General features: G+C 36.2%; 1 long non-coding RNA gene across 1 annotated transcript; it reads right to left on the bottom strand.

Annotated features, from left to right (window-relative positions):
• Nucleotides 1-8,967: 8,967 nt before the first annotated feature.
• Nucleotides 8,968-11,377, bottom strand: LOC107835196 (uncharacterized). Its single transcript, XR_001661025.1, has 3 exons — nt 11,202-11,377; nt 11,021-11,071; nt 8,968-9,523 (listed from the first exon to the last, which is right to left on the bottom strand). It is a non-coding gene; the product is annotated as an uncharacterized LOC107835196 (long non-coding RNA).
• Nucleotides 11,378-11,708: the final 331 nt, after the last annotated feature.

The following is an 11,708-nucleotide window of genomic DNA, read 5'->3' as shown; positions in this document are numbered from 1 at the left end:
TACCCATATAATAACTTTGTATTACTTTCATTTATTTTAGTAACTTTTTTCTGCCTAAATATTCTGCCTCCTCATTGTGTGATAGTAACATGTTAGTTTTGTTCTTCACTAAAAAACCTTTGGTCAGAATATTTGACTGGCGCTCCAAGACATAAAACGCTCTGAAATCCTGAACCAGAACTTATAATCCCTGGATGACCTCAAATGTCGAGGGTTTTTTCATTTTTCAAATCTAGTGTCCCAAATATGTTTCATTGCCTTCAGACTGGCTTTAAAATAAGTAAAAGTTAAACAAAATGAGGGTTTGATCTTATTTATTTTATGAGCTTTGAATCTTCAAGGAAATCACCTGGTGAGATTTAAAGACTGATTATTGTTTTATCATGGTGCAGAGAGCAATACTTTGTTAATGTGTAAACTTAGTCAGTCTAAAAGTGAAACTAAAATGTTAATCTACAAAAACAGATATTCAGCTGTCTTTTCCACCGTAGATATTTAATTCAAAATGGAGATTTAAATTCCAACACTTTCTGGCTTCCTGTAGTTTTATAGGAAAGAAAACCTTCATGTTTTAATATTTAATCCTTTACAGGTTCAGGTACAACTGAGGTCAAACCAAATTTTCGGCGAAACAAAGATATTATTGTGCTCTGTTTAAATCCCTGCCAATGCTCTAAAATTGTAATAAATAGGAAAATCATATAAAGCTTTCAGTCACAAAACTATTTATCCACTATCTGAATTCATTGAACCAGATGCAACATGTAGGGATGATTATTTCTATAGTACATAAAAACAATGCAACATTTCTGGAATAAGTATGTCCACAATATTTCCTGGTTTAGACAAATGAACAGTGAATAAAAATGCAAGATTACATTTAATATTTGTTTTATTCCATATTTTGATTATTTACAGTACATACAGATGATTAGATTCAGGAATAGATCATGCCAACATAACAACCATGAAAGAAAATAAAAGTTTGTCTTAGCTAACTCCAAGAAAACAAAATATAAAAACCAGAAAAATAATCCACCTAATAATCACATAACCAGGAGAAAACTGGGATTAAATAAAAGGCAGCTCTCCTATAAACATTCTGACCAAAAGTTTACATTATTTTAAAAGCACAAAAAAAAAACAAAAAAAAACACTTAAGCCTGAAAAACAAATTAGCGTGGCAGTCAAATGGCCAACAGACCCAGAAGTGAATTAAATAGGGTTCTGCTAACTGATGTTTAATCCTCCATAATGAATCTTCATCTCCTCTGTTTAGCAGTTTCATGGTCGTAGTTTTACATTTTCACCTGCAGCTCTTTGCAAACGATGAAATGATCTTCACTAATTCTCACTTCTCGACAATTGTTGAGAAGATTTGCAAATAAATTCTCATGAGAAACACTTTTTTTCAGTTTTAAGGGATTTATTTTATTCTTTTGTCATCCATCCATTTTCTTTGCACCCTTGTCCCTTTGTGGGGTCTGGGGGGTGCTGCTGCCTCTCCGGCTGATGTTCCGGGCGAGAGGCGGTGTCACCTGGACAGGTTGCCAGTCTGTTGCACAGAGACACACACTCACACCTAGGGGCAATTTGGAGAGGCCAAGTAACCTGACGGTCATGTTTTTGGGCTGTGTGTGGGGGGGGCGAGTGCGCGAGTGCAGGCTCTGTACGGGGGGACCGGAGCCAGGAATCGAGCCCAGGGCCTTCTGGCTGCAAGGCAACAGCTCTACCAACTGTGCCACTGTGCAGCCCCATTCTTTTGTCATGTGTTATTATTAATAGCATTACCATTATTGTATCAATAATGTGTTTTTGTGTGTGATCTGAGCTTCCATACTCATTTTTAATTAATCCAATTTTGTCATTAACAGTCAGTTCCAATAATTTGAAATGTTCAGCAAAATAATAAAAAAAAAAAAACATTTTTAAAAGAAGAAATGTGGGAAAACAGGAAGAAAATGGGACTAGGGCTCATAATATTATTACATTTTAAAAAGCTTAAGAATTCCTTATAATTTCTCTTGCCATCTGAATCTTTCATATTTTTTTCTTTCTCTTATCCAGTTTCCATTGGGTTTTTAGCAATTCTTCTTTTGTTACTAAACATGACTCTTCTCCATCAAACGTTTGTTTCTCTGTTTTTTCTTTCTACATCGACTGAAGATCCTTTTTGTTTTCCTCTTTTTGATTCTGTAATTTTTTAAACTGCTGTAAAAGATCCTGTTTCTGCTTCTCCAGTTCATCTTTTACAGAATAACAAGAACATCTGATTGCATCCTAGTTTAGCTCAAGTCAATCTTGCTAATTTGTGACTCAGCATTTGTTTTTTTTCAGAACTTTGTTCTGTTAAAGATAAATCATTCTTGACATCTTCGTCATCCTCTGCTGGTTTATTGACACCTTCATCATCCTCTGCTGGTTTCTTGACATCCTTATTTTCCTCCATTGTTCTCATCATATTCATCTCTATAGGTTCCATCACCTTCTCTATGTTCAGTATTCGTCTTTCATAAAGTTTCTTCTGCTCATCCAGTTTCCACTGAGACTTTAACAGCTTTTCTTTATCCCCTAATAACAGCTCTTTGTCATCAGAGTTTTTTCTCTCAGTGATTTTTTTCTCCACCATCTGAACTTCCTCTTTGTTTTNTATATAGAAATTCAGTACAAAACAGCCAACAGTCCAGTGAACCCATTTGAAATTTCTTGAGAAAGTTAGAAAGTTAATCTAGCAACAATTTCACCACCCAGATCAAAAAGTTGGTACTGCTATAAACAAATGATGGGTTTATTTCCTCAACTGGTTCTTCTTTAATTAGTTAATGTTTTACATCAAATGTTTCTCTTTCACATATAATCTCACCTGATTTACTGGTTGTCTCAGTTTGTCTATTTTCCCTTTCTGCAGGACTCCTGGTGTTAAGAAGAGGTTCTGACTGATCACAGTTTGACTCGATGTCTTGGTGCCTCGTCTGTCTTGACTTCTTATCTGTCATGTAAGAACAATAACATAATGAGATAAATATTTCATTGCATTGCTAAAAAGCTAACAATGTTTTAAATTTAACTCAAAAAGGTAATTGTTGCAAAATGACTATTTAATAACTATAACTTACATATGCAGGTAAAAACAAAATAAATAACAGTACAATAACTGTAACTTACAACATAATTTGTAATATGTGCAGGCATAAGCAATGGATACTGAAACACCGATAGCGATTCCAACAGCTCCTCCTATCAGGGCCCATTTCAAATCGCTGCTTTGGTCCATTTCAGCTGAAGTTTCATCTGGAGAGAAGTTAAACTGAGAGGTTGGTAAACATACAACATGCTGTGTTTTTAAGGTAAATAATAAGCCACAGATGATGTGATGGAGATGTTTTCTCTGTGAATAGAACAACCCCTTCTATTCAAAATGATGGAAAACAATTACACCTGTGTATTAATTCATATTAAAACCATTTATAGAATAAACAGACTGAAAAATATCAAAACATGAAAAGTAAACCTGCAACTAAAAAAGCAGAAGTGGAAACTTGGTAAGACAGATATGAGTTTCACTCAAAGAAACTCACCAGCAGAAGAATCGGAGGAAACACGGAGGAAGAGAATCCACCAGATATAAAAACAAAGAACAGCCTTCATGGCAACAGGAGAATCTGATATAGGAGATCAGAACCAGGATGTTGAAACACTTAAACACACCAGCAGAACGCAACCTGAGAAGAAACCAAACAGAAATACAAGTTGAAGCATGAAGTTGTAGATTTTGTTGAATGGCTAACTAGACAAAACTAAACATTTTAAGAGCGTACCGGTCGTGTTCTGATGAAATCTGCTCACCTCAGCCAACCTGAGTCCACAATAACAAACTGGGACAAAGTCCTGCAATAAACTACAGTTCATCTTTAGTGACATAAACGTGTCATTTTATTTTTATTGTTCTGTTTCAACACAGTCAAAAGTCCCCATATAAAATTTTGAGTAAAATAATGATCAGTTTCTTAAATAAATTTGAAAAAGTTTTTATTCACCAAAGATGATTTTGCAAATACAGACATTTCTTGGTTTAATTTAACTCATCTACATCTGTGACTCAAACGTTTGGCATATATGGTCTTTTTGTTTCTAAAAACTGACCTAATTTTTTATATTTTTTGTAAACCCTTCCACCACCTGCCAGTATCAGCCTGTGTAACATTAAAGTTAAAATAGGATGCAGTCAGCATAAAGCCTCATAGTGGATCAGACTTTATGCTGTTTTTATATGAATATCAGTCAACAGGAAATGTTCTAATTGTGATTAGAGGGCATTGAGGTTTAGGGATACATCAAACTAACAACAAAACATTAAGACTACAACCTTAATAAGTTTAAGTTGACAGATTTTTGTTGCTATTGGCTGATTTCACCAAGAATATCACATCAAAGAATGTTACACATTAAAAATAGAGCATTAACAACAGGCTGATTCACAAACCCACTAAACTTTTTACATTTTTGAATTTGATAAAATATTTTATGTTTTATATAGTTATGGGCACTGCTGCTTTAAGAACTAATTTACACAACTTACTTAATGAATACAAAACCAAGAAGCAGAGAAAAAACAGATCTATTTGTTAATAGAGTGTAGAAAAATTACACAATTTACCCATATTTAAAATATATTGTCAAATACATATTGGTTCATTCTCTTTTCCTCTTTCAGGTTTTGTTTCAATAATAATAATAATAAAAAGTATAAACCCTTTTGTGTGTCATCACTGTCCAGATGAAAGAGTTTAATATACTGATATTTCAGGTTTAATGTCCTGAATATGTTTTAATTCCTGCCAAACTGGCTAAAAAATGAGTGAAACTTAAACAAAGTCTAGTCCTCAGATGTTTTATAAGGTTCAAACACTCGTGGAAATCATCTTGTGAATTCATGCAGAGATTCAAAGAGTTTTTATTGTTTTATTATGGTGCAGAGATCAATACCTGGATAATATTTAAACAAAAATCAGGATAGGCATCAAAATGAAACAAAATTTAAATGTGCAGAAACAGATTCTAACATTTATGCATTGTAGACATGCTGCTCTTAGAAACATTTAGCGCTGGATCAATAAACATTTTTGAGTTTGCGTTTGGAACAAAATGAAGCTAATAGCGAAAATTCAACCTGGAAGACTCCATCCCCTCCGTTCGTCCATCGGCGTCATGCTCATCTCAGTCCTCAGCGCTGGACCTCACCTGGCGTGTCCAATCATCAATCAAGCTCAGCATAAAAGGATCCACACCCAAGTCGTCGGCCGCTTCCCAGCTGCGTTCAACTCACCACCTCCCCTTCTCCACCCACATCCTTCGGTTCTCCAGGATGGCACCCTTTCCAGACCTCCACCACCAGTGTCGGGCCCCGGGGGAGAGCATCCCTAATCGGTTATCGGGATGTTCATCGAGTTCATATCAAATCTCAGCTCAGATCAGCTGCCGGGGCCCGAGCGCCAAAGAACTGTTATTAATTCCTGCCAATAAACATTTTAATTGTTCCTTTTTCTCCATCTGAGTCTTTCCAGATTGAAATAATATTTGTTTAATTACTGCTCCACTATATTTCCAACACTTTGTTATTTTCTGAACACCTTCATCATCCTCTGCTGGTTTCTTGACATCCTTATTTTTCTCCATTGTTCTCATCATATTCATCTCTATAGGTTCCATCACCTTCTCTATGTTCAGTATCTGTCTTTCATAAAGTTTCTTCTCCTCATCCAGTTTCCACTGAGACTGTAGCAGCTTTTCTTTATCCCCTAATAACAGCTCTTTGTCATCAGAGTTTTCTTTCTCAGTGATTTTTTTCTCCACCATCTGAACTTCCTCTTTGTTTTCCTTCCTCTTAGTCTCAACATCTTGGAGTTTGTGGACCAGCTGATCCTTCTGGGTCTCCAGTTCAGTTTTGACTTTCTTCAGTGTGTCATCTAACTGCTTGTTGATGGGTGGAAGTTGATCCTTCTGCAGTTCATGTTTTACTGCATTCAGTGTGTCACATAGCTGCTTGTTGTCCTGCAGGAGTTGCTTTAAGTCGCTCTGCAGCTCGGAGATCTGATCTATTAAAAGAAAAAATGACAAACTTTAAAAGACCAAATTATGATGCAAAATACCAAACAATCAGATCAAGATGTCTGTAAATCCTAAAAGAAGTTATTGTTACAGAGTGAAAGCTTCTTCAATCAACACGGAGCTCGGATGTCTTTTACTGAACATTTCTGTTCAGTTTTTATTGAGGAAAAAACGGCAACAGCCGTTTGTTACCTAGCAACCAAAATCAACAGAAGTCACAAATACCGAACTAGATCCTGTTAAGCATTCTTCAAAATAAAAGACTTCCTCTAGCCAAATAAATCATTCCTCATACTTTAATATGTTTCGCTTCAGCTTTTGTAATCATGTTACATTCAATTAGTAATAATCATCATGTAAATTATGCTTAACAAGTAAGTATAAAGAAGTCACAACAGTTTTTTTCTGTATTACATTAAAATCCCTAAAAGGCTTTGTGTGAAGGAGAACCATCACTGGCAGCATCCTGGTTTCACTTATCACCTCCTCTGACCTACTGGTCGTCTCAGTTTCAGTCACAGGTTCAGTAAACTGTCCAGTGAGTTGCTTACTTTCTCCTAAATGTAGCAAAAGCATTTTTAATTTTTTATTAGCAAAACATCTTGAGAACTACTGAGTAGCTGTAACTTACATTTGTGTATCATGAAGACTAAAACACCAACAACCGCTCCAACAACCATTCCAATACCCATTCCAACAGCAGCTCCTATTAGGCCCCATACCAGAAAGCTTCCTTGGTCCTTTTCAGATGTTTGATCTGGAAAGATGAACTGAACAGTTGGCAAATACACCAAAACATGTTGTCATTTGAAGTTAACAATAGGCCTAAAGGCCTAATAGGCCTAAAGAGTACAGATTCAACAATGTTGCTAAAACACCAAAGAAGCAGAACCAACCAGTTACAGGTTATGTTACATACATACACTGTATGTATTATCTCTACTGGGGTTAGGAGGGTGCTGGTGTCCATCTCCAGCTAACGTTCTGGGCAAGAGGCAGGGTCACCCTGGACAGGTCGCCAGTCTGTCACAGGGCAACACAGAGACAGACAGGACACACAACCATGCACACACATACTCACACCTGGGGAGAATTTAGAGAGGCCAATTAACCTGGACTGTAGGAGGAAGTCAGAGTACCTGGAGAGAACCCACCATGCACAGGGAGAACATGCAAACTCCATGCAGAAAGACTCTGGGATGGGAATCGAACCCAGAACGTTCTTGCTGCAAAGCAACAGCTCTACCAACTGTGCCACTGTGCAGCCCATCTGTATGTATTAGACAAATGCCTAATTGTTTACACAAGTGTAAACAATTACACTTGTGTAATTGTTTACACAACACCAAAGAAGTCTAGTTTTTGTTTAGTCTAATTCAAAGATAGGAGTGTTAGTTTCTCTAAAGAGTTGGTGATACTCCAGAGAGTTAAACTTAAGCAACGCTTTCTGGTGATGATTTTGAAAGCAACAACAGACAGAGTTGCTCCCACAATTGTAACATATCTGTGACATCAAGTTTGCTCAAGTCCAGTTCTCCTGAGCTGCCGCCCTGAAACTTTCAGATGTTTCCCTGCTCCAACACACCTGAATCAAATTAATGGTTTATTGTATGGTATATAAATAATGACATATTGGCTTCCTCTTATTTTCTTCATTAGTACGTCATGTTGGTGACTGAAGCCTGTCATGATGACTTCAACACATTTCTTCAGACAGGTTGGCATGACTTTTAATGCTGTCCAGAATGTTTCTATAAGCTGACTAATTTCTATAATACCTAATGATAATGTGATACTTAATGTCTGAGTTGTGTTCATGGTAATTATTTCTGACTTTTTTATGCTTAGTCTTGTAGGTGGTGAAACTCTCTAGGCTAAACCAGCTGGGCAGTATTTTGAATGAATATGATGGTGACACCAGTCCAAAAACATGACCGGTTAATTGGCCTCTCCAAATTGTCCCTAGGTGTGAGAGTGTGTGCATGGTTGTTTGTCCTGTGTTTGTCTCTGTGTTGCCCGGCGACAAACTGGACAAGGGAGTAAAGAAAATGGATGGATGGATGATGGTAACACACACAGGTGGGTCTGATTACTTTTGCTCACACTTCTCTTTAAAATATTTATTTATGATCCTGATGTTTCTGCTATATTTCCTGTTTTTCCTCCAGCCCTTCTTCCTGCATGTTGGTGAAAACAAGAGCAGCACCAAAGACACTTCACCATCGGTGATCACAAGACCATCCATTGCCGCTTTTGATGAACTTTCAAAGCACACTTCACATTCAGTGCAAAGTACCATGGATTCCTCTACAACTTCGGTACATTAATCCAGCCTACAGTTTTCAACATTGATGGGATTTTTGCATGACAAGTGAGGAGATTAATATCCTTGCTTTTATTTTACCTGGCAGAGTTTAACCACACATTCCAAACACTGTTAAAGTCCACTGTCTTTCTTTGCAAAATAAAGTCTAACATTAACATGCTTGCTTTCATGTAGCAAAATCTCCAGTGAAATAAATTTATTGGGACATTTTCTGCATAACTTGAAGTTTTCCTTTGAGGTTATCTTTTTTCTTGTCCAGTTCTTGTTTGCACATGTTTTTCATTTCATCATCTGTGGAGTTCATCTGCGTCTTTTTCTCTGCTTGTTGTATTTGAGGAGTCGGTTCTCTATTCTTGTCTGTTGGGTAAACAAAAGACACTAAACTCAAAATAACAGAAACAATACATTGTAATCATGTTAAAACTGAGAAGAAATCAATCCATAGTCTGGAGGAGTATGAAATGTGCTCTGATCAGAATATCTATGAACTCCAGTTTATGCTCTGTTGCAGCTTTCCGAAGTTTTTTTCTTTTTTAACATAATTTCAACTGGAAATGTAAAAGTTGCTGTTTTATGATTTACAAAGTAGGGTTAAAGACAGGGTTAATATTGACATTTTTCTTAAAGAAGTTTAAAAACCAGTTTGGTCCCTAGAAATCTTTGCATTCTGGTTGTACTAAACTAGTGGCCTCATGCTATTTTGAAATGCCAAACAAGCATAAAACTGCTATTTATTTTTTTTACAGACACATATGTGCTGAAGTCCACAAACTACAAGAATCTGTATTCTCCACCAGATCTACATTGGTTCTGATCCCAAGTCATTAATTGTTGCAATGCCAAACTTTGTCTTTTTAAATTAACTAATATCTCATAAAATGTCTTGATTTTGTGTGGCACATTCTCCAATATATATTTGTTTTGGCACTTTTGGCATGAATTGTTAAAGTTTTCCTTTAAGTTTACCTTTTTCTTTTTCTGGCTCTTTTTTCATCTTATGAAGTTCATTTTCCTGATTATGTCGTTCTTCTTTACTTTCATCAAGTGTGGACGGTAACCACTTCTCTTTTTTCTCTTCAGCTTTGCTGCCTGTTGTAGAAAAGAGACACAAACTTTGACGCCACAGAAATAATATCTTGTTATCCAACTTTCAAAATATGACACAAACGATAATAAATCTACAATTATCAATGTGGGAAAGTGGAAAATTTAGAAATTAAAAATGACTGACAGGTTACCATGACTACCGTCAGGGTTGAAGTGATTGTAATGCTGCATAATGTGTCTATTAATTTTAATCTAAATTATTCCTCTTGGGGAATAAAATGGATATCAGTTGCAAATCTCGTTTTCTTTACATTGAGCTCATTGTTAGAATATCTGTTATATTGTTTACCAAATAATATTCAGATCATTTAGATATAATCTATTCCCACCACGGTTTACCAATGAGATGGAGTTTTTAGAGTAATGTGTAATTTAACTTAGGAGTTTCTGTTTAACTTAAAACATTAAGTTTTGTCACCAGATCACCTCTTTTCCATGTTTTCAGTTTACCTCATATTTCTGTCAGCAGCTCTTCAATAAAATCCTGACTGAAGATCTGCATGAAAAAGTTTTCCTGCCTACAGATTGATCAGAGTCGTCCAGAATTGGTTGTATTTTAATCATATGTTATTGTATTTCAATCTGTAGAGACTCGCACAGAGAGAGAAACAGCAGGTAACAATTTTATTGGACCGAGAATGTGGCGCTCGAACACCGGCAGAAGACGTGTGTGTTGAGAATCGCCGCGAGCTTGGATGATCGGTTCGAACAAAGCTCAGGTAGGTCTTCCCCCAGGCCCGGTCACTGGTGGTGGAGTGGAGCTTGGAGAGAGGAGTCTTGATGGGATCTGGAGGCATCTGGGAGGCTGATGGTAGAGATGGGGAGGAGGTGGGTTGAAGCACAGGTGTATCGGGTGGATCTGTGGTTGTTTCGCCTTTTAAAGAAGCTCTTGCAGGGTGATTGGATCGAGGTGGAGCGGTGGCGTGTCCTGGTTGGCTGGGGCGAAGGCGTGGTGATAGGTGATGCCGGTTTAAGGTGATGTCTTACAGGTTGAATTTACGCCTAGGGTTTAATTTTTCCTGAATTGTTTTTAGTCCTTTAAATTCATAGAAGAAGGGAACCTGCTGACCTTTGTGTCCAATGGGGCTCAGTACTGCCCCCTATCAGAACTTACTGCCTCACCTGTGTTTTTATGGCCGATCTGAAGGTAATGAATATTGGATTTTATTTTGGGGTATTGCAGTAAAGGGACTGAATAAAGATGGAACCATTTATCAAATTTTGTTTCAAGTTATGCATCCAGTTAAAGGGGAGGTGAAAGTTTTAGAAAGCACTTTGGACCATGAGAGATGATAGAGACAGTTGTTTTTTAACTGAAAGATGTTCTAAGAGCTTAGTTTTTACAAAATATTCAAAATAACATTTAGGTCAAAAAACCTTTTATAATAAAGCAAATTATTACTTTATCTTAATTTAACAAATATGAGTCAAACACAAAATACTGTTAAAATAGATATGAAAAAAGTGAATTACACTTACCTTTAACAATAAGGATGATCCCAATGGTGACAAAAATTGCCACTATGTAAACTAAAATAACAACAAAACGTTATTTACTTTCAAAAACTTCCAGAAGAAATTAAGTCTAATTTGATTAAGAACAAGAAATCTTGTCTGATTAAACTTGAAGCAAATTATTCAACCTGAAAGCACAGCTCACCTCTGTATCTGTAAATGAGAAGAAAGATGACAGCAGACAGTGAGACAGATCCAATTAAGAACATAAATAAATATGTTGAGATAATTTCATCTTCTTGAACTTGGTGCACAACCTGAAAATTTAAAAAAAGAAAAATTCAGTTCATATTTCAAATGAGTTGAAAGATTTGAACATTTTATATTTGCATACCTTTTGAGGTTCTGGTTCAGGTTTTTGTTTCATCTTTTCAATAACCTCCTGCTGTTTCTCCTCTGCTGATGGTGACATAAGGCTGAGATCTTCTTGTTTTACCTAAAAAATCATGTGAATGAGGAGAAGGATGACAGGAAGTGAGACAGATCCACTTAACAACATGAATGAACATGTCAAGATAATTTCATCTTTTTCAGTCTACTGAACAATATTCTCATAAAAAAGAAATATTTTTCTTTTCAAAGATTTTCAAAGATCTGAAAGATTTTAAAATCTTTCAAACAAGTTTGAAAATTTGAAAATGTTATATGTACA

Source organism: Poecilia formosa, unplaced genomic scaffold, assembly GCF_000485575.1.
Source record: "Poecilia formosa unplaced genomic scaffold, Poecilia_formosa-5.1.2 Scaffold1210, whole genome shotgun sequence".
NCBI classification, from domain to species: domain Eukaryota; kingdom Metazoa; phylum Chordata; class Actinopteri; order Cyprinodontiformes; family Poeciliidae; genus Poecilia; species Poecilia formosa.
The sequence above is the reverse complement of the archived record's forward strand: the minus strand, read 5'-3'. Positions and strand labels throughout refer to the sequence as shown.